Below are 24,119 nucleotides of genomic sequence, written 5' to 3'. Positions count from 1 at the left end.
ACGACCTACTTTCCTTCTCTTGTACTAATACACAAATATTGTTCGAGGAAAGATCAAATACGTTAATGATTTCTTCCTGAGCGACTAGTGTGGGGAACCCTGGAGTTGGCAGTCATAGATTTGCATCCCAGCTATGCCATTCACTGAGGCGACCCTGTTGAAGCTACTCCTTTAAACGGTTTCCCCACTTATAAAGGTCAAAAGTACCAGCCCTAGACTTGTGAGAACCCCCTGAGATAATGCACGATGATAAAGTGTTTTTTAAACTGCTAGGCAATGTGTAAGAAAAATGGAGCTCAGTGACATGGACAGCTCAATATCCAGAAGGCTGCTTTGACATGATCTGATTTTGACTGAAGGGGCACGTATCAAATAATTTTCTAATATAAACATTTTAAAAAGTAAAAAAACACACACACACAAGAAACAACCCAAACATCTGACGTGCAGATGTCAGTGCTTGGTTCTTGCCTTTTACTTGAGAATCTGTTCTCTGCTTAGCATCTTTGTTCATTATGACAATCTTGGCTCCTTAAAAGCTGGCAAGGCAAACTCTTTTCTCTGAGGATATTTAAATCTTTCTTGGCTCATGGTCGTTTCCTCTTGGGTGTTGAAATGAAAAGATGCCTTCCAGCCTTTCTGAAATAGAGTTGTAAGGAAGACTTGTGATGCTCTCATTTTGACAAAAGGACCTTCGTAAATCACAGATGTAATGGGCTATGGTCAAGGTTAACACTTCTTCACGAGATCTCAGATCTCCTGCTTTAGTTTTAGATTCTAATTATTTAGGTTATTTTTCTAATTCTCTCTTCCTTTTCTTTCTTAGTGTTAATTAACTGAGGACATTTGCCTGACATTTTTTTCTCCGTTATTTTCCCAATGTTTGCATTTTTTTCCTGGTAGTTCTGACAGACCATCTGTCAAAACTTTGCTGGTTTCACAGCAGTTCCATGCTGTTCCCCCCCCTCTTTCTCCTTTCAAAATTGCACATATAATACACAAATACATTCTCATTGCAAATGGTTTAAACAATAGAGAAGTTTACAGAGTAACATGTTGGGGTTCCTATTCACCCCATTCCCATTCCGAACTCTCTCTCCAGAAGTAACCATCACCATTACAGTTTGATGGGTATCTGTATTAGTCAGGGTTCTCCAGAGAAACAGAACCAAGAGGATCTGTCTATCTATCTATCTATCTATCTATCTATCTATCTATCTATCTATCTATAATAAAAATTGGCTCATGTGGTTATAGAGGCCAAGAAGTCCCACAATTTGCCATCTGCAAGCTCGAGAACCAGGGGAGCAGGTGGTGCAATTCAGTCTAACTCTGAAGTCTTGAGGATGTGGGAGAGTGATGGTGTAATTCCTCACCTCAGTCCAAAAGTCCAAGAACCAGGAGCCCTGACGTCCTATGACAGGAGAAGATGGAGCTCTTAGCTTAAGCAGAGAAACCGAATTCATCCTTTCTCCACCTTTTTGTCTTATTCAGACCCTCAAGGGACTGGATGATACCACTCGAATTGGTGAGGGTGATCTGCTTTACTCAGTCTAGTGATTCAAATGTTAATCTCTTCCAGACACACTCACTGATGCACCCAGAAATGATTTTTTATTACCTATCTGGGCATCCCTTAGCCCAGCCAAGTTGACAAAAGAACAGGAAGTTAAATCTAATTAAAAGATAAGGAGGAAAAAATAAAGTTAAATGTAAGGTAAACCCAAAATAGATCTCTTTTTCACAAGCAGATAAAATTAAACAATTATGTGAAATAAATAAATTTATGAATTGGTGATAGAGCGAGGAGTTAAATTGTGGGGTGAAACTGACAGTAAAATATATGAATATTTTAGAAATAAACATACTTACCTATTGAGGAAAAATAATGAGAAAACAAAAATAAAACGAGTATTACTGCAGAGAAGGAACTCTGAGCCATTAGAAGATGTGTGCATTTTCTGAGCCTGCCGAGAACGGCTTTCCTGGAGTAGCCTGGGATCTGATCTTGGGGAGCCTGTTGGGCCAGCCTACCCTGGGGGAACTAGCATGGAGAGGCGGAAGGGAAGCCAGCATCACTGTACAACTACCAAAGGTAAAAACTGAAGAAAGAAAGAAAGAAAGAAAGAAAGAAAGAAAGAAAGAAAGAAAGAAAGAAAGAAAGACAAAAGGAAGGAAAGGAAGGAAGAAAAGAGACTATCTAGTTTTGAAATGTGAACATAATAAAATCAGAAACACAAAAATGTTGGTTTATAAGTCTGGCTGCAGTATATTGATATTTCCATACCATTTAGTAGTCACATAAAAATAGTAGTCCTGCTACTCAGATACCATTACGATGATTCTCTAAATATTAAGACTCAGTTTCATTTGATTCAGTCTTTTACCTGTAGTTTTAACCATTGTTTCCATTTTTATAACTAATGTCACACACATATTATCACACGAATATTAAGAGAAGTACTGAGCAATAGTTTATGAACAATTGGTGAATAACATGCATACTTTTTTTTTTTTTTTTTTTAAATGTTAACTCTTTTATTTTATTTTATTTTTAAAGATTTTTTTTTTATTGGGGAAGGGGAACAGGACTTTATTGGGGAATAGTGTGTATGTCCAGGACTTTTTTCTCCAAGTCAAGTTGTTGTCCTTTCAATCTTAGTTATGAAGGGTGCCGTTCAGCTTCAAGTTGTTCTTTCAGTCTTAGTTGTGGAGGGCGCAGCTCAGCTCCAGGTCCAGTTGCCGTTGCTAGTTGCAGGGGGAGCAGCCCACCATCCCTTGCGGGAGTCGAACCGGCAACCTTGTGGTTGAGAGGATGCACTCCAACCAACTGAGCCATCCGGGAGCTCAGCGGCAGCTCAGCTCAAGGTGCCGTGCTCAATCTTAGTTGCAGGGGGCAGAGCCCACCATCCCTTGCGGGACTCGAGGAATTGAACTGGCAACCTTGTGGTTGAGAGCCCACTGGCCCATGTGGGAATCGAACCGGCAGCCTTCGGAGTTAGGAGCATGGAGCTCTAACCGCCTGAGCCACCGGGCCGGCCCTAACATGCATACTTAAAACCAATCGTGGTAGATCAGTAACCAGATTGTATTTTAGAAAATATCTTTTTTCCTTCAAAGTTATTTTGGGCGGCTTGGTTCCTCTGAACAGTGTCCTTAAACCCTTTATTCTGCCTGTGCATGTGCTCTGAGGCAGATTATTGAAAGTGCAGGTGAAGGGTAGATTTCATTGCAATTTGTAGGCTCTGTTCTCATTTGGAAGAATGCAAGCCAAACATAATTGCTTCAATTCACTGGTCTCTGGCTGGGTTTCTTGCATGAAAAATAATAACAGAAGGCAATTAAACACACGAACAGACTGAATAAAATTGTAGTGTGTTAACCCTGAAACAACACACCTAACTGCCATCCTTGGGATTGTGCTATTTCAGAACATGTCTGCTGGCAAAAGGTGTTGCAGATGTGTCTTCCGGAAAAACTGGTTTAATTTCTTACACATATACAAATTGTCTGTGTGTACATAAATTCCCACACATGTTCATGAAATTGAAGCACCTTTCCATTCTTCTCTTTCTCCCAATTAGGATATTTTTTCCTTTTGTATTATTCTTGATTGTTTTTCACCAAGTAAATCCAACAGAGAGTTTGCCATTTTCAATTATGACGTAAACAATTCACCTGGCTTTAACAGCCAGGAAAATAATGGTTGTAGATCAGTCACATGTTCATGGATCTTTTAACACCAAAGTACCTGAACTCTAGTTTGTGGCATGAAAGATCAGACACTCAGGACTTTGAAGGCTCAGAGGGATAGAGACGAAGTTATGGTTGGAGAACTGGGCAGAAGTCAGACAGAGCCATGTTTTCCAGTGTACCCACCAACCCTACCTGTGTACCTCAGCTTAGTTCTGTGCATATTCATTTCTAGACCCACCTACACTGTCTTTAAACTTGTTTCTCTTAAAAATATAAGCTTGGTGACTAAATTTCTTACTTTATCTGTACATCTCTAAAATGGGACCAAAGGCAAATGGAATGAAAGGAATATATTTCCAATTTTCTAACACTGATGGAGAAGATTGCCAAAAAGTTATGTGCTACATGCTTCTTTTTCATTTTGTTTAAGGAGGGTACAGCTCACAGTGGCTCATGCTGGGATCTGGCAACCTTGGTATTATCAGCACCACGCTCTAACCAACTGAGCTAACCGGCCACGCCCCACACTTCATTTTTAAAAGTTGTAAAGAGTCAAGTCTATCATTTTGTTTTAGATACAAAACTAAAATACACTTACATTTGCCCACTACTAATCTACTTCATATGGGTTTCCTTTTATAAAACTGTTTTACTGAATTGGTATATATTCTCAACACACCAGGTAAAGAGGTTAAAACATATTTTAAGCGGATCATTTGTAGAGTAATTGTGTGCATCAACGTGACTGTCAAGATTGAACTAAATCAAACCTCAGAGTATTCTTTGTATATTTATGGTATTTCTCTTTCCAGACATTTTCTATTTCTAGACAACATATAGGAAAATTAAGAGGTAAGGATAGTAAAGAAGCAATGAGGTATTCTATATTTGGAAATATGATTTTTCCCTTTTGGAAGAGTGCATTCATTGCTTCAGAGAGGAACTAAGATTACCTGGAATTTCAAGAGCTGGCTATAAATAGACTATCTAGGGCTATTTCTTTTGTCAAGTTGATGTGATTGCTCTATTCCCCCTCAGCTAATTTCATCCAAATTCCTTACTTTTTCTTTTTGGTAAAAGTAGATTTTCTTCTTCAGGCACTAAAACACACAGATTGTTATTTTGAACTATCAGAGACTTTGTTTATAGAAATAACTCAAAATTTTTTATTAAAAGTTTTTGATGGGGAAGTGGGGGACATTGCCTAAATATATAAGGACCCAAATATTTTCAATGGGCAAATCATATTTTTATAACGTAGATGGTTGATTTGACATTTCTACTCCCTAAATTCTGAACAAAAGCATTCTGAGAAGCTAAGCATTTATAGTTGGCAATAATTAACATATTTATGGCAAACATCACTCCATTTACAAAGATCCAGGTCTTACCAACCATTTGGCAATGCCAAGCAAGCCCCTCAGCTTTAGCCATCCTGTCCAAGACAGACCCAGAACCAGTGGAAAATCGAATTTGGCCATCCTAAGATATTTTTTCTTTTTTTTGAGAGAGCCTTCTTCCTCTTCTTCTTTTTTTAAAATTAAAGTTTATTGGGTGACAATGGCTAGTAAAGTTACATTGGTTTCAGGTGTAGATTTCTGTAAATCATCACCTATGTATCACATTGCGTATTCACCACCCAGAGTCAATTTTCCTTCCATCACCACATATTTGATACCATTTACCCTCATCTAGCACCCCCCACCCCCTGTACCCTCTGGTAACCACTAAACTATTGACTGTGTCTAAGATGTATGTGCCCTGATGTTCATTGTAGCTTTATTTATGGTGGCCAAGACATGGACACAACCAAGGTGTCCTTTGATAGATGGTTGGTTAAAGCAGATGTGGTATACATGCACAACGGAATATTACTCAGCTATAAGAAAAGGTGAAATAGTGCCATTTGCAACAACATGGATGGATCTTGAGATTATTATGCTAAGTGAAATAAGTCAGACAGAAAAAGCCGAGAACCATATGATTTCACTGATATGTGGGATATAAAACTGAAAACAACAAAGGAATAAGATAAACACATAAAGAAACATCCTAAGATTTTAGAAAAGCAGAAAAGCAGTAGATTCTGTATTTCTAAAAAAGTCTAAACAACATGTTTTGGCTTTCTTAATGACCTCATGATCACTAAATCCACATCTTTTTATGACAGTGTATATGACACAGGCTGATTGTGAAAGGAATAGTGAGCAAAGGCTATTCCTCCTGGTGTCCACAGTGCTGAACTTGAATCTGGTAAAACATTGGCAAAAATGGGACAAGGGAGGGTGACATGACCATGGGAGAAGGAGGGGACAGGACAAACAACCGGTGTCTAAGAGTGAGAAAGAAAAAAGCAACTCTTAACAGCTGGGAGCTGGCCTGGTACCACCAACTGGGCCTTGGCACTAGTAGCTAGGCCATCATGCTCTCCTGTTGAGCACAAACAATGTCTGAGAGCATGAATATTAGATGAGGTCACTCTGTGTCAGTGATGAAGTAAATACAAAAAGAAGACCACTCTGTAACTGAGTCTGAACTCAACAAAAGCAAAGCTATAAAAATGATCAAATGTCCTCTCTCCTAGCAGAGTAACTACTGGTTCTTTACCAATTGCAGCTGTAGCTCCACTTCATCCCCCCTGTGTTCTAGCTAAAAATGATTAAGCTACTCCATCATGGAATTGCGCTTACTTCCCGATAGCTCCCAAGCCATGGCAAATGTCTGCTTTCTTGAACCCACCCTCAAAATGTCTAACACAAGCCGAATTCCCATAGAAAGTTCCTAATAACTTTTTCTGAATGAGATGTCCCCAGAGTTCCCCCATGGTGTGTGGTCTATGTGATTGCAATGAGCCCAGTCCATAAACTCAAATTTGTTTGACTTACTGGTGGTCTTTGGCTGTGGTGCATTGACAACTGACAGACCCAGATTTAGAATTTCTATATATTTTCTTTCCAAAATTTGTCAGAATCACCTGAGCCTGCTTTTAAAAATGAAGATTCCTGGGCTCAATCCTAAATCTCTGGAACCTCTCTGCTGAAGCCCATATTCTACATTTTAACATGCTCCCCCAAGTGATTCTTATATGCATGAAAGCGTGTAAATGACTGCTAGATATGTTTTCCATGTTGAGGAAGTGTTCATCCAAGTAAAGCCAGAATGAGACCGTGCACCTTACCCAAATCTGTAGCCATCTCTTTGAAAATCACTTCCCATACTTGCCAAGTTAAAAAATTTCATAAATGCAGTTGATTGATTCTCAGTTTGGTGAATTTGCAGATCTCAATTTGGTGAATTTGCTTGCTTAATAAAATTGGTTTGTAACTCCAAAATCAATATTCATGACATTTTCCATGGCCATTTGCAGTCATACACAGAGCCCCCCAAATTTGACTCACCTGATGTCCTCACTCCCAGCTGAGGTCAAAGAAGGCACCTCTCTGCTTTGTTTCAGCTCTGATGCTGTAATGGCCAGAGGATGGAGATGGTAGGAGCAGTGTAGGAAGCTCCTGGGCCAGTTGGAGGACGTTTAAGTCCCAACACTGCCAAGTTTTGTGAGGCGACTTTAGGCAAATCACTTAATACTTCTGAATCTCTCTCTTCCTCTTGTGCACTCATGATTTTTTAAATTGTGGTAACATACACATACAATTTACCATTTTAATCATTTTGAAGTGTACAATTCAGTGTTATTAAGTACACTCTCAATGTTATTCACTTTCCGGAACTTTTTCATCTTTCCAATCAGAATCTCTGTACCCATTAAACAATAACACCTCATCCCTTTCTGCCCCGTCCCTGGTAACCTCAATTTTATTTTCCGTCTCTATGATTTTGCCTATTCTAGGAACCTTATATAAGTGGAGTTATAAAATAGTTGTGTTTTCTGTGTCTGGCTTATTTCACCTAGCATAATATTTTCAAGTTTCATCCATGTTGTAGCATGCATCAGAATTTCATTCCTTGTCACAGATGAATAATATCCCATTGCATTATATAGCACATTTTGTTTATTCATTCTTATGGACATTTGGGTTTTCCTCCTTTTGTCTATTGTGAGTAACACGACTGTGAACGTTTTCATACCAGTGTATACAGAGGGTGCCAAAAACATGTATACCCATTTTAAGAAAGGAGAAAACTGTATTAAAATTGTCATACTCAATATATAGCGATAACAAAAGATGAATACAAGTCATGTTTGACTTCTGCAATTACAAGAGGTGCCCAAAGTGGTGACCATCAGCGTCCAGACACTTCTGATTATGGCGAACTACTGCTTGAGCAACGTTGACCAAGGTGTCCACTTGTATACATTTTTTTGGTACCCTCGGTATTTGAGTCTCTGTTTTCAGTTATTTTGGGTGTACACCTAGGAATGAAATTGCTGGATCATATGGTTATTCTGATTAACTTTTTGAGGAACTGACACTTGAGGAAAATGTCTTAAAATTTTTGCCCACTAATAGTGACTAAATAGTGACATCATCCTTGAAGACATATTTTATAACATTTTTTCCTTCTGGTATACTTGTTATTATAATAAATGCTCCAGCTACCCCTTATTAGATTGATTATCAGGAATCCTATCCCTCTTTTTTTTTGGTTTAAATAATAGATTCCAAGTAAATTGGACAAGGACATGTCTAGCTCTATATAATTATTATTCTACTATTAGTAGTTGTAGTAGTAGCAGTAGTTGTGGAAGCATTAGTAGTACAGTACTGGATTGTTTATAAAAAGCAAACATTTTCCATGTATTAGTTGCTTCTCAAAGCATATCTCTAGTGCAGATACCCAGCTCTAACAACTATTAGATATTAAAACACTTTAAAATGGTATTTCAAAAATTAAATCCAAGTTTCTCAAAGACATATGGCTGCATCTACAGTGATTGCAGGTGAGGGCAAACACAGCGGTAGATTTTTTTCCTGTGTGAGGATTGAAATCAGTGGTACTGCACCCTATAGTACTATAATTTCCAAATTGGTGTTCATTCACACACCCTACTGAATTGGCAATGAAGTGTTAAACACAGACTTGATTACATTTTCCTAAGAGTCCTACACCAGACTCTGACTGACTGATTGATTGCGTGAAGCAACAAGGCCCTTTAGACAACAACAATGACAACAAAAGGATAACGTGGGTCTTGACTGGTGACTCACTTGAGTTGATGTGGTCTTTCAGCGATTGCAGTGAGGATCAGGTGCTTCTGGATGGTTCTGGATGGTGACAACAGGGACAGTAGCCTTTCCAAGCAGGGTATAAAGCGTGGAAAAAAATGTTCATGGATTAGAGCACGCTTCTCTGATAAACACACCACGGTTCTCCTACACTCCTCCCTCCTTTTTGCAAGGCTTGTGTATCCATCACACCCGCCCATCCAACCACCAGCCCACTTTCAGCAGATTTGTCATTACCTTTGTAGTAGGAGCAGAAAGACACAGAAAGTCAGCTGGATTTGTGCAAGTGGGTTTCAAATTTATATCTTCTAAAATGGAAAGCCCTTTGTTAGCCAAGTTTTATAGACCAGGGGAATTAAACTATCTACAATTAAATTAATCCAGGTCTATGGCTGATGATTGGAAACCTTATAATTTCTCAGTTTGCATTAGTCAAGAGATTTAGAGTGTTCTTTGTTCCTTTTACAGCAAAGCAAGTTTTTAACAGGGGTTTTCAAAATTCCTAGGCTAGCCTTTGGGAAGAGGAAAAATACGGAGTAAATAATTGCTTCCGTCTGTGGCTTCAATACTTTCCCCTCATACAATTCTTATTTTTAAAAAAATAGCTTTATTGAGATATAATTCACATATAATGGAATTCAGCCTTTTGAAGTGTACAATTCAATAATATTTAGCATAGTCACAGAGTGGTACAACTATCTCCACTATCTAATTTCAGAATATTTTCATCACCCTAAAAAGAAACCTTGTACCCATCAGTAGTCATTTCTCATCCCCTACTTCCTCTTGTCTCTGGTAACTACTAATTTACTTTCTGTCTCTATGGAGTTACCCATTCTGGATATTTCATATAAATGGAACCACAGCATGTGGCTCTTTGTGGCTGGCTTCCTTCATTTAGCATAATGTTTTTAAAATTTTTGTTTATGTTGTATCATGTATAAGGACTTCATTTCTGAATAATATTCCATTATATGGATATAACACATTTTGTTTATCCAGCCATCAATTGGTGGACATTCCGGTTATTTCCAGTTTTTGGCTATTATGAATAATGCTATGGACTTTGGTGAACACTTTTTTTGTGTGGCCACGTTTCAATTGTCTTGGGTATACACCTATGGTTTCAAAATTTTAATGTAATTGAACTATTGTTTAAGCAAATTCATATAGACTATTTCACTCTCTAGGGGTAAATTCACATGTGATCATAGTTTCATTTTATAACACATATGATATTTTAAATGAATTGATTTCGAAATTACTACTTGAAGTAGGACTAAAAAATGGTGGGACTGTTAAGACACATTGTTTACAATCAAATTATAAATGCAAAAATAATGTTGTATATCTTGAATAGAATTCAGAAGTTCATTAAAAGACTATAACTCCATGACCAAGTGGGATTTATTCCAGAAATGCAAATGTAGCTTATAGCTTTAAAAAACTGTTAATATAATCCACCATATTAATAAGTCAAAGGAGAGAAACTGTATGATCACCTTGATTGATGCCAAAAATGCATTTAATAAAATTTAACATCCACTTCCAATAAAAACACTTAGTGAAGTAGAATTATATGAATATTTCTTTAATTCATTAAAGTCTGGAGTAAAATAGAGGGGCCACTAATATATTAACCAAGGAGTCAAATAAGGAATGAAAGCAGCAAAAGTATCATTTTTGCAGGTGACTTTAAACTATATATACAAAATTAATGTTGGCTTATAGACAAAAAATACCTGGTTATAAAAGATATTGACAGACAACACATCAATTTTAATAGCAACAAAACTATAAGTTACATTAGAAAACCTTAACAAGAAATGAAGAAAATGATAAAATTTTATTGAGGTCTGATTCCAAATACAATGCTTTAATCACTATGCTGGATATACTCACACATATTAATTTATGTGATAAAGGTAGCATTTTAAATAAGTATTTTTTTATTAAAAAGTTCATTCTATGAGGGTTTGGGACAATACGTCAGTCATTCAGAAAAACAAAACAGATCAAGATTTCACCTCCTTACAGGTAAATACTTGTTAGATGGATAAAAGTTGTGTGACAGAAGAAACACTGAAAATACCAGAAGAGAATAGGTAAACAGTTTTACCTTTGGGATATGGTAGGCCTTTTTAAACTATGCAACAAAAATCCAGGAACCAAAAAAGATAAGATTTATAATTTTAACTCTTTAAACTTTTGTGTTGTAAACAACCAAACAAAAAATAAACACAACTCACACCAAAAAGAAGGGAAAAAGTCAGAAGACAAGTTGGGAAAATGTTTTGCAACATGATACATAATAAAGGTCTAAAAATTTAAAAAATTTATACATATGTAGGGGGAAAAAAGAAATGAAAGGTGACAAATGAAATGAACCGGAAATTTACAAAAAGAAGAAATCCAAATGACCAATAAACACAGGAGATGTTTAACCTTATTAGGAATCAAAGATTAGCCAAATAGAATATTAATGAAATATCATTTTGGGGTCCAGTTGATAAATATTAAAAAGGTTAATAATATTCAGAGTTGGAGATGGTTTCAGAAAATGGCTACTTTTATGTCCTATTGGTGAGAATGTAAATTTGTATATTTCTAGAGGAGAGTTTGTCAATATGCATAAAAATGATCCAAAACTCCACATATAAGAATTATTCCAAAAGAAATAAATGAATAAGTGAGAACAGACGTAGTTGAAGGATACTCATCGTGGCTTTGTTCACAACAGTAGAAATTCAGAAACAGACTAGAATTTAAGTAAATAATGGTGTATGGATTCAGTGAAATACACTGCAGCCTATAAAACAAGAAAGTAGTTCTGTATTGATGGGAATGGAAAGATGTCTGAGAGAAATCATTGACTGAAAAGAAGCATGTTTTTGAATAGCATGTGCAGTGTGATTTCATTTATGTAAAATTGCATTTGTCTACAAATGTGTAGATGTGTAGAGAGAAATGTCTGGAGAATGTTCCCCACATTGTCAGATGTTCTCTGGTGACGGGATTTTAATTATATTTTTATTTTCTTCTTTGTACTTTACTGTCATGTGAGAATTTCACATGTAACGAGCATATGTCATTTTAAAGACAGAAAGCTAGTTTCAATATGTACTGATCCTAAATGCAGCTCCTTTAAGCATGGCAGTGCATGTGCTAGCAGGCTGGCACAGCTTTGGGAGCAGTGATGACATCAAGGACATTTCTCCCCTAAAACTCTCCCAGTCCTAAAGAAAAATGTGGAAAAGCCCAGCAGCTGGAGGAGGTATTAGGAGTTACTTAGTACACCAGACACAAGGTGGTTCATATGGAGTCAGACAGCTCCATACCTAATAGAGTGGCCTCAGAAAGTTCACCTAGCATCCAGGTATCCTTGAAAACATTCTACCACCAAAATATTACATTTATACTCAAAAGTTAGATTCATGGTTCAGAACCTTAAATCTCTTGAATTTGCACATATTCCCATGATGAAATATATTAAAATGATATATCACCAGGCTAGGAAAAGCATCATTGTAAAGCATCATTGACTCCCATGAAGGAAACTTAAACATTTGTAGTCAACGGCCAAAAAATAGTATCAGAGCAAGGCCAAGCATTGCACACCATTGCCAGAAACATATTTCTGGCAATGGAGCAAGGACTGGTCATTGAACTATCAAATATATTTCAAGAGGGTATTATGTTCTAGAGAGAATGAAATAGACTTAGAAATAAGATTTAGTCTTCGGTTTCCTGACCTGAAGCATTTCTGAATACCAGTAACTATTAGTCAAGATCTCCATAATATTGGAAGCAATAAATGTATGCTTTGTGTTTCTTATAAATTTTCACATATACTTATTTAGGAATTTCTTTTTCATGTAATGATGCCAATAGGCACCCTCTAAAGAAAATTCTGTTTTAAACAAACTTCCTTGAATATATATATATGTGTATATATATATATATATATACACACATATATATATATTCAGTCAACTATATACATATATATAGTCAAATTTTATGATTTACTACAACTTGATTGAGAAGTTTTAGACCCTGCTGCCTTGAACTCTATTTCCGGTTGCAACAGTGTTACACAATTTACTTTGGACAAATTTCTTTATTTCTGGAAGATTTGGTCAGCCCAGTTGAGAGAGAGAGAGAGAAAGAGTGAAAGCAAGAGGGAGAGGCAGAGGGAGAAAGAGAGGAAGAGGGAAGGAGAGAGAGGGAGAGGGAGAAGGAGAGAGAGAGAGAGAGACAGAGACAGAGACAGAGACAGAGACAGAGACAGAGAGAGAGACAAAGACAGAGACAGAGACAGAGAGAGGGAGAGAAAAACATTGCCTTACTCCATAGGGGGGCAGTAAGGGTTAATGAAATAACATTGATAAACCATTTTTAAGGAAAAAAGTCCTATGGATATGCGTATTGCATATTGATAACTAAAGGGAAAAATAGTCCCACAAATGAAAAACATGTGTAAATTAATACTTTCAATGCTTCACATTCACAAATTCTACCTCAAAAGCTCGTCAAGGAAGGTAAAAAAAAAAAAAAAAAAAAAAAGCCAGAAAAACAAAACCCCCAAACCCCTCAGCTTTAGAAAGACCAAAGTTTCTGAGATCAGAGAAATGCTAACAGAAGACAAGCTTACCACACTGTCCCAGTGTTGAGCCTGATCCATTTGTCAATCACTAACTGCTAGATCTATTTTTTTAAGGAATGTGCATAAGCCAATTTAGCATAAAAATTGAACTACAAAACCACATATTTTTGAAAAGTGATTGAAAATAGAGAACTCATTTCGACTAGTCAAACAGCTTTCTAAATTCCCTTTAGCCCAATTCAAAAAAGCACAAGGCTCATTGGGGGCTGCTAGTTTTTATTACTTGCAAAACCTAAAGTCACTATTGCAAGGTTCTAGTACCAACTGTAGAATCTCATACTAGAAACCTGGATATTTTCCCCAGGGACCAATTAATTCACTATTTATAGCCCCAACTCTTAGTTTAATGCAATTTGGAATATCTCCAACAATAAGGAATTACTCTTTGGAATTTCTTTTTCAATTTTGACAGATTTACTAACCAAACTTCAAGGAGCAGTAGAGGTGGACCAGTGATTCTCAAAGCGGGCCATGTGGGAGAGTGAAGAGTCAACCCCTGTCCCCTCCGTTCCACACGCAAGGGAGTTGAGAATCTCTAGGTATATGTGAGTGGAAAAGAATTCAATATTACAATTTTATACCTTGGGGGGAGGGACACTCTGATGTTTGTAATAAAATGACGGACGGTAAGACTGAAACATTAAGTGTACAGGTTACAAAAGATTGAGAAGCTCTAATAAATACTGAAAGTTACTGTAAAGGAAGGAGGGTTAAAAAGAGTTGGTCATTTAGCTGGGAGCTTAAGAAAATTTTCTTGGTAAAAGAGGTGACAGAGGGACAGAGAGGAGCATGCAGTACCCAGTGTTCCAGCTTCCTCCCCCATCCCACACTTGTCTAGTTCATGAGCAAGCTGTGAATTTGGAAGGCTTAATATGTGATTTGATTAGCTTGATTAAAGGCTGAGTGAAGTTAAAATCTTTGGCACTGCATTTCAGAACTGAAACACATAAACATAACCCTTGCCAAGTGGCAATTCCAAAAAGTTTAAGGTTTTTGATGGGGCCTAAAGGTGATTGGGAAAGCAAAGGGGAAGCTTTGGTAGTACGAAAAAAACCAAACCAAAAACAAAACAAAATGAAAAATCAAGGGTTCAAGAGCTCTGGAAGAGAGGGTGGGAGAGAAAAATTAAGAAAAATTTACTTGATTTTTAAGTTTGTAAAGAAACACAGAATCACTAACAGTAAATCATCATAAAATTGGTGGTACAGTAATAAATAAAAAATGACGTTTACTCCAATGCATGGGGATTTAACATTTTAAGGTAAGAAGTCTATTGCTGCCAGAAACTGGACATACAAATAGTAAGCAAAAGCACATACACATTTTTATACTCTAACCAATCATTACAGGGAACTGTTAGAAAAATACACTTTCTGAAGAACAAACAGGGACTGTCTATCTGTATCCCGTGAAGGAAGAATTACTTTCAGATATAAGCAGCGCCACTTTGGGAAGAATAATGCTCGTATTCTTTTGGATTTCTCATGGCCTTTCTTTTCAGTGCAACGCAGTTGGGTCCTAGTGTGGTACAGTTGGGTCACGACTGCAATGAGGTTTGTCTGGTCTGACTGATCTGGGTTAAAACATCCAAATCACTTCTTCCTTTGCTATCCCTCCTATGTCATCAGGAGGTGGGCAAAATGGCTTAACACAGTGAAAACTCTAATTCAGAATAATGACCTGAAAGACTCACGTGACTTAGTCTGATTTATAAAGTTCTCTTTCACATCTACATGTTTGTATTTTAAAGCTCTCCTGGAATATGGGCTAATTCCCACCAAATTTCCAAGGAGAACTTCATTTAGACCTGTTTTAACAAATAAATAAATACGATTTTTAATTTGTTCATCATTCATATGCAAAGAAATGCTGCCACAGAATTTCAAGGGTGTTCAAAACCACTTCCTGAGAAAGGTGAATAGGTCCCTTTTTTCATTAATAATTTATTTAATTTCATTAATTTTCATTAATAATTTTTTCATTAATAATTTATCAAACACTTTCTTTAGAAAAAGTATAAAGGTCGTGACCTTGCCACCTTAGATTTTCCTATCTTTTTAAATACTAGGTTTATTTAATGAGATATTACTGGAATACTCATGATGACTTTTATCACACAAGAATGGTTCATTGTGCCATGTGTATAAACCTTGTGGAAAGCAGTCCAGACGGCAGTTCCTTATGGTTTGATTTAAGCTATTTCTAGAACACTCATTTTGACATTAAACAAAACACTGGAAAATTTTGTGGTTTTTGTGTTGATTTAGCTGATGAATATTTATCTGTGTCTTTTTCCACATAAGCAATGTGTTGGGAGATGGTGTAGACAAAGGTTAGGATCCAAAACATTTTTCAAAAGGGATAATGAGAACAAACTGAAGCCTGCTAAGGTTGGAGGGTGAAGCAGAATCACCCAGCAAAGTCCAGGCTGGAGCAGCTACCCCAGAAACCTGTGAGCATGACAATTAATGTCATAAGCCACTAGAGTGTGGTGGTGTAGACGCAGCATAATCACAGCACTGGCTGATAACTACACAACACAAGCTGTGATCATTTCATTATTAACGCAAAGAGGATAAATGGGGGGAAATGGAGAAAGACAAAAAGTGGCATAAAAGAGGTGAATGGGAAAGATGTTGGTCAAGATCCATGCAAATATTAGATTAGCCAGAGTTCAATCGGAGTCTGTGTTGCATGCTAGTACAAGAGGTGAGTTGGGAGGAAACCTTCCAGATTTTCGAATCCTCATCTTACAGAGGAAGATACTGGAACTCAGGGAGATGGAGTTACAAGCGGACACCACGGCAGAAGCAGGTTGTTATCTTTCCCTATCCATCATCTCTGCCAGGGAAATCCTACCCATTCTTCAAGGCTCAATTCAAAAGCCACTCTCTTCGTTACCCCTTCCTTGGTTTTTCCTAACTAAAAATGGTCTCTCACCTCTGAATTTCTACAGATTTCTGAACTCTGTCTGAATTTGAAAGAACACGTTTTGTGTTATTTGGTTTGTCCTGGTTTATGTAGGAGAGGAAAACTTTTCCCTTTTTTCTTTCTAGGTTCTTTGGCTGGTCTAATAATTAATTTGACATAAGACAGATTAACAGGAGAAAAACACATCTATTTTTGTACGTGTGAGAGCCCATAGAAATATGAGACTTAGAGAAGTGACCAAAGCAGACAGCTTTTATACCTTTTAGACAAAGAAATAACAAATTTGTGAAGAATTGACAGAGCATAGAAGTTTGGGCTTGGGGTAGTAAATTATTGAGGAAGTAACAAGGTTTGTTTATACAGCCTTTTTGGCCCTAAATTCCCTATCTCTGGTGCGAAGGATGCTTTCTACCCTCCTGGTACAGGGGAGGTACGTGTCACATGGGAGATTTATTTTCTGCTTTCAGAGGGACAAAGGAGGGTCAGAGTATCCTTTGTGTACCAGCTGTTTCTCAAGTAACTTTAATTCAAATTAATAAGTATGCCAAAGTGGCTTATTTTGGGATGACATATTCTGCTGCCCTTCACTTACTAAGCTTTTCCTGTCCTGGGCTGCTTCTCAGCAAAGGCCTGCTTGAGCTTTAGGAGAGAGAGGCTCCTCCAGACAAGCATGGCTGACAGGCATGGAGGTTAGGAAGGGTGTCCTACATAGTGTTCTCTCGCTGGAGAGAAAAGAACAGGAAAAGAATAAAATGTGCCTTGGTGTCATCCTGTATTTCTGCTTTTCAATAAATGGCCTTCATAAGTTGTATTTGTTTTATTTCTCCCTGTTCCTATGAATCCAGGCACTAGATTATTTCGGGTTTTCCTTCAGAGCATCCCATTAGCTCCACGTTATGATTCAAAAATAAAAAAGAAAGAAAGAATTCTGGGGACCTGTGGTAGATCAGAAGCCAGGTGACTTCGGCTTTTCTTTGTTCCCCCTGTGAGTGACAGTCACATAGTAACGGGTGCACCTGAAACCTGTTAGTGTGATGTTGCTAGGTGTCACAGAGCCAAAGCAGTCAGATGTTTAGTAACTAGCTGATCACTTAAGAGCAAGAAAGAATGGATTTATAACTTTTTCTATTGTGATTATTCTGAAAGAGAACACATTATGAAATTATGTTACAAGAGAAAAGATGGTTTATACCTAATGGAGGAATTAACAGCTCAGAGAAAGAGATGTTCTCTCCTGTCAGTGAGCTTTTGTGACTTTAGAAACCCCGAGGAGGGAGTCACTGAAAACACCCCAACAGATAACATACTGTTAATCTGTCTTTTCTTCACTTGGGACATCAGATGTGAGAGAATTGAAGTAAAAAATAAAGTCCGCCACCCATCAAACATCTGGAAAAACTTGTGGTAGAAACAGTGAGAGACCAAAACAAAACAAAACAAGCAAACCCAATAGCAAGAAATAGAGAGAGTGTGTTTAAGCTGCTGCAAAGTCCTGGAAAGCAAAGGCAGAAGTCAAGTTATCAACTCCTTGAAGGCAGAATTTCCCCATGAACTCCCTACAGGGCTCGGCAGTACACAGTGGATAGTCAGTTTGTGTTTGCTGCATTAAACCCTTTGAGATCTCCTTGGTCTAGAAAAGGCAACACGTGCTTGCCTATGTTCTCTCTCAGATTAAACATTTCTGAGACTCTTCCAATCTTTTCTGTTCTTTGCACTTCACTAAATTGGTGACAGGAAACCAGATGCCCTCAATCCTTTGTACTATGTGTTCTAAGCCTGGCTCTCACAGCAATTCCTTTCCCTTTTATTCTGATGAGTGAGAAAGTGATGGCTTTTCTGGTAAACGATGTATGTCTCTCCACTGCCTCTAAAGATGACAGATCAAAAGGCCACCGGGCTCCAGTTTTTCATGCCTAGAGACTATTACAGGCATACATTGGAGAGATGGCAGGCTCAGTTCCAGACCACCACAATAAAGTGAGCTATATCTTTTTGCTGGTGGAGGGTCTTGCCCTCAATTTGAAAAAAACACATCTGTGAACCACAATAAAGTGAAGTGCGATAAAAAGAGGAATGCCTGTATTGGTTGGAATTTGGTCCTTGAGTTTCACAAATTTATTCCTAAATCTTTGGGGCTTTTGGGGAAGTGCCCCTCTGACCGAAGTACCTGTCCTGCCTGTAACCCCTATAGTCCACTTTGCATTTCACACTAAGAGAGCCAGACAGCTCTATCTAGAGAGCCTGTGACATTTGTAAAAAAATGAAGTTTTCATAATCACAAAAGCAATATATTTTGTTAAAAGCAATGGTAGAGAACTGAATGGAATAAAAAGGAAGCGTTCCAACCCTTAGCCATCCTATTACCAAGCCATTCATCTGAGGTCACAACTGGTATGTCTTGAGAGATTCAGACAGATTCTGTCAGTGCCAACGTTTGGAAAAAGAAAAAAAAAATCTTACGTTCAAAACAATTCTGTCTATGAACCTGCCAGTCACTGATTTTATAGCTTTGAAAAACCACTGGTCAGGTACTAGAAAGGATTTTTAAGGTATTATGCCTTGCACACCCTGTGTGTGGTATAGACTGCAAAATGTACACCTTGTAATATTCTTTATGCATCCTGGATTCCTGGGGAGAGGGTGTATGACGTGGGCGTATTTCGTGTGCTTGATAGCTATAAATACACTCAGAGTCTGCTCAAAGCTGCTCACTGTTATTTCAGCACATTCACTATTCCCAGTTTTTGCATACACCCGCATCCTCACAAAAAAAGGAGTAAAACGGAATTTCATTTTTGCTATGATGACCATGATTCCAGATAAACTGCTATAAAACTAGATTTTTTTTTTTTAGGTGTACCTCACTGCAAAGAAGTAAAATTCACGTCTAGTTTGTCTGCAGCAACGTGTAGGACATTCTGTTTCCACTCCGTTCTCTTAACCTTTTTCAGGGTTGACTTCCAGAGGCTGACATCTACATGTTTATGTCTGCACCTGCCTTCTGCCCTTTGGTTCAAGGTTCATTTTGTCTCAGCCCATGACTCTGACTCCATTTCTTGGCTAAAGCTTTTCTGTCTTCTTTTTCCAGGAACCTCAGCCCCCAAGTCGTCCATCCCTGGCTGCCTGTACCTATCGCTGCGGTCTGCACTGAGCTGAAGGATGGGACCTTGACAGTGTTTAAGGTCCATCACTCACCCTTCTGGTCGCACTCACATGGTTTTTCCTCATGTAGAGCTTAGTAGTGAAGAACAGTCTCTGGAGCCAGACTGAGTCCAAATCTTGGCCTTGCCTCGTATAGATAGATATAGTTTTAACCAATATAGATATAGATATAGAGACATGGATGTAGTAAGGAACTAGCATATGCAGCTGTGGGGGTTAGCTAGGCAAGTCCAAAATCCACAGGGCCGACTGTCAGGAAGGGCAGGCTAAACCTGCCCACAGGAGCGAAAGCTACAGTCCATAGATGGAATTTCTTGTTTTCCAGTAAAGCCTTACTTCTCTACTCTTAGGGTCTTTCAACTGATTGAATCTGGTCCCCCCAGATTATCAAGGATAACATTCACAGCAACACCCAGATTAGTGTTTGATTGTATAACTAAGGATGATAGCCTGGTCAACTGGCATATAAAATTGACCATCATACCTTTTAACATCTTATATACTTTATAATTTTTAAATTTATCACGTCCACTGTCTGTCTCCCCCACTCAGATATAAGTTCCATGAAGGCTGGAGGTCTTTGTTTGCCGATATATTCCACAGTAAACATTCAATAGATATTTGTTGAGTTAAATCACTTGTTGAATTAAATAGCATCGCATTCTCAGGAAGTCACTTCTGACTACCTGCTGTCTCTACAACAGAGGCCCACATCCCCTAAGTGCTTCTCTTCTTCTCATTTACCTCTTTAGTTGGCTAAATCTCCACTTCAGTCAGACCCATCTAACCTCCTTACAGGAGCTTAAGTAGAGCACCAGAAATAACTAAATATCTTATGATTTTATTTATTTAATTTATCTCTTTGCTCACATCAGTCTCTTATTTACATCCATTCCTTCAGCTCTTTTCCCCCTACTCTACTTTGACCAGCAGGGGAAAAACAAAAGAAAGGATTGTTATGATTACATATATATATATATATATATATATATATATATATATATATATATATATATATATAAAGAAGCTTTACACAAAAGGCCAAAAGGAGGTATTGAGTTCTGTGACATCTTTACCTACAGAAACAAGTCTTTTAATTTAGCATCATGCATCCATCATTTTACCAGCATCTATTAAGCACCAAATACATCAGACGTTGTATTGAATATTGAGAGGAAAGTCAAGAACTCGGCCTTCAAATTGCTTATAGGCTAGTGCAGAAATGATGAAGTCATGTCCTGGGGGCTGAATCTAGTCTTTATTCATTATTAGCTCAACTCTCATATTGTTGGTCTGTATGGTGGTTGATATTTAAATCAGTAGTCAATATTGGAAAATCAGAAGATTTCACATAAAAATCAGAATGTTTGGCTTCCCCTGAACCATCAGAGGATCTAGTAACATGGCCTATAGTTCTACATGGCACAAGCAGCTGAGATCTGAGGAGCAGCTGCTCCCTCTTACTAGGCATGAGCTCTCTCTCTTGGTTCACCATCTTCCCCACCCAATGTCCAGGTCAGGTGGCAGTTGCTATTTATCATCTTACGCTTGGCCTGAGTAGTCATGTAGGTTACCTTCCAGGCCTCCTGTAGGCATTTGATTTTTTGGATTCCTGGTATAGTGGGTTGTATTTATAATACACCAATAAAACACTTTTTAACTCTATAAAAATAATTCTGCTTCTAGGATATAATTTGATGTTCATAATAAATCGAAGAGGTATGTAGGCCAAGTAATATTAGTTCCATTTTTCTCACGAGGTAATGAAAAATTGGGCTGATTAATTTACCAGTCCGGGGTATAGAGGTGGATTTTAGAGTTCAAATTTCCTGATGAGCCATCCTAAGTCTAGCAAGTACCGCAGAGGGATCTCCCCGCAGCCCCAATTTTCCCCACTATAAGATTTCAGACTGGAGTAGTCAAAGATTGGGGCAGGAAGAAAAGTGAACACAAAGTTAAATTTGAAATTTTACTATTACTTCAGATTGAATTGTGGCTTTTTAGGAGTATAATTGGCTAAAGGACTTCTTATTATCTAAGAGGATAGGCCTTTTCCGTACTTCATCTTAGGGCAGGAAAAGATAACACCAATGAATACATGCTTACAAGGACAGAAATTGCATTTTCTATGCAATCAACATGTGTCATATTTGTTTAACTTAGCAGTTACCCGCAGAGAGATGCACGCGTACACACTTACATTCACACACACACCCATTTTTTTTCCTTTTACCTGCATAGGATCATACCATACGAGTACACAGTATTTTGTAACTTCCTTTTTCCTTTAACAGTATGTCATCTTTTTATGACATTAGTCTATAATAGTTTTAACCAATTTTAATGGTTCCATAATAGTCCACTACATAGTGGTATGATAATAATATTTGGCCAGCCACCTATTGGTCAATTTAAGTTTCCAATTTATTGTTATATAAATATACTGTACTAAATATTCCAGTAGCTGACTCATTATGTGCATCTATGATTAGTTCTTTAGGATAAATTCCTGGGAGTAGAAATGCTGTGTCACAGGACACATTTATTTCTTTCAACGTTTGATGCATGTGTAATGTCTCCTTAATCAATACTCTTCCTTCTAAAATCTCCCAACTCCCAACTTGGTCTGTCCACTCCAGCCAGATAAATCTCACTAAAATAATGTTTGCATATTTTACACCCTTTTTAAAAAGGCTTGGTGTCTTCTAGCTGTTTAATATATTTCAAACCATTCTCGTCTAGGCTTTGGGAGTCCCCTGGGAAAACACCTTGCCTTACCTCATCTACTACTTTTCAACTCTAGTTAGACTAGACCTATAATTTTTGACAGGTCCACCATTTATATGAGAAACCTTCTCCCTTTTCTTCTCCATTAATCTAAATCCCATATGCCTCCCAAAGCCCAGATCAAATTATGTCTCTTCCAGAAAGTATTTCTGGGATAATTCCATCCACAAATTATCTTTTCACTCATGTATTATATTCCCCTGTAATTTTAGGTATGTATATATCTCATTTACTTGGGGGTGGGCAAGCTGGTCCCAAGTAGATTATTATTTTTTTTAATTATTTTTTTTTTAAAAGATTTTATTGGGGAAGGGGCACAGGAATTTATTGGGGAACAGTGTGTATTTTTCACAGTGTGTATTTTTCCAGGATTTTTTCCAAGTTGTTGTCCTTTCAATCTTAGTTGTGGAGGGTGCCGTTCAACTTCAAGTTGTTGTCAAGTTGTTGTCCTTTCAGTCTTAGTTGTGGAGGGCGCAGCTCAGCTCCAGGTCCAGTTGCTGTTGCTAGTTGTAGGGGGCGCAGCCCACCATCACTTGCGGGAAATCGAACTGGCAACCTTGTGGTTGAGAGCCCACTGGCCCATGTGGGAATTGAACCGGCAGACTTTGGAATTAGGAGCACAGAGCTCCAACCGCCTGAGCCACCGGGCCAGCCCCCAAGTAGATTATTTTTTGAATCTGTCTCCAAAGCCAACACAGTGCTAGGTGCTGATTGAAAAGAATTGTAAAAGTGTAGAACGCATTACGGGAGAAAGTTCTGAAATAGTCCCTACGTGCCTTTGGAATTGGTCATCCTTCCATATGAAATTGGGTGAATGGACTTGATGAGTTTTCAAAGTGGCTTCAGCCATACTTTTCTAATAACATGATTATAACTAGTTATTGGTGAAATAGAAATAATTTTCAGTTGATCGTTTGAAAGACCCCTCCACTTACTTGCAAAAATTATTTGGTATGGAATTCAGTATAAGAGAAATATCTCTCAAAGAAAATTTAATCACCACAATCATCAAAGTAGTTGGTGGTGGCTGCATGACATGGATTTTAAAACCACATTAGTGAGATTCCATAGTATAAAGATATTTTTATTCATAGCTTATGTTATAAAACAGAACCAATGAATATTAAAATTATCCCAGAGACTGAACATTACAAAACAAAACAAAAAACCCACAAAGAAACAAACCTTTAATTCATTTAAAAATGCATAAATTATTTTTCTTCCACCCCCCCAAAGTATGGTACTTCACTGTTCCAAAAATATTACACATTCAAATAAACTGTAATTATGAACATATATAGCTTCCCACAGTTAGAACTTTAAAAATGGACTGTGCTAAATAAAATGTATGTTGCTGCAATATTTAAATGTGCTTTAAAGTAAATCATTATAAGCAGGCATACAATTACAATGGTTTTAGGACGCTTTAACCAGGAACTAAAACACAAAAGAATTAAATTTCAGCAGCTTTTGACCACCACACCTCAGTTCTTCACTATCTTCCTCACCCCCCTGAGTTTTCAAGACAAACTCTTTTCTTAGGCAAGATAACTGGCATGAAAAATTATGGAGAGAAAAGATACAGACTGAAATAAAAGATACGAAAAAACAGAAAGAAAGAATCTAGAAATATTTAGGATTTCTGGTATTGCAAATCCACTTTTAAAGAACTAATTTTTACTGGAGGAGTA

General features: G+C 37.6%; 1 protein-coding gene across 1 annotated transcript in view; it reads right to left on the bottom strand.

Annotated features, from left to right (window-relative positions):
- TMEM192 (transmembrane protein 192) overlaps positions 1-24,119 on the bottom strand; it is a 66,672-nt gene that overhangs the window by 33,819 nt on the left and 8,734 nt on the right. Inside the window, exon 4 of the mRNA XM_074338285.2 lies at positions 8,865-8,948. The gene's annotated coding sequence lies outside the window, so the exon portion shown is untranslated. The remainder of the gene's footprint in view (positions 1-8,864; positions 8,949-24,119) is intronic.

This window comes from Rhinolophus sinicus, chromosome 15, assembly GCF_057876585.1.
Source record: "Rhinolophus sinicus isolate RSI-liver-muscle chromosome 15, RSI-T2T, whole genome shotgun sequence".
Lineage (NCBI taxonomy): Eukaryota > Metazoa > Chordata > Mammalia > Chiroptera > Rhinolophidae > Rhinolophus > Rhinolophus sinicus.
Note: the sequence above shows the minus strand (reverse complement) of the source record. Positions and strands in the feature narration are given on the sequence as shown.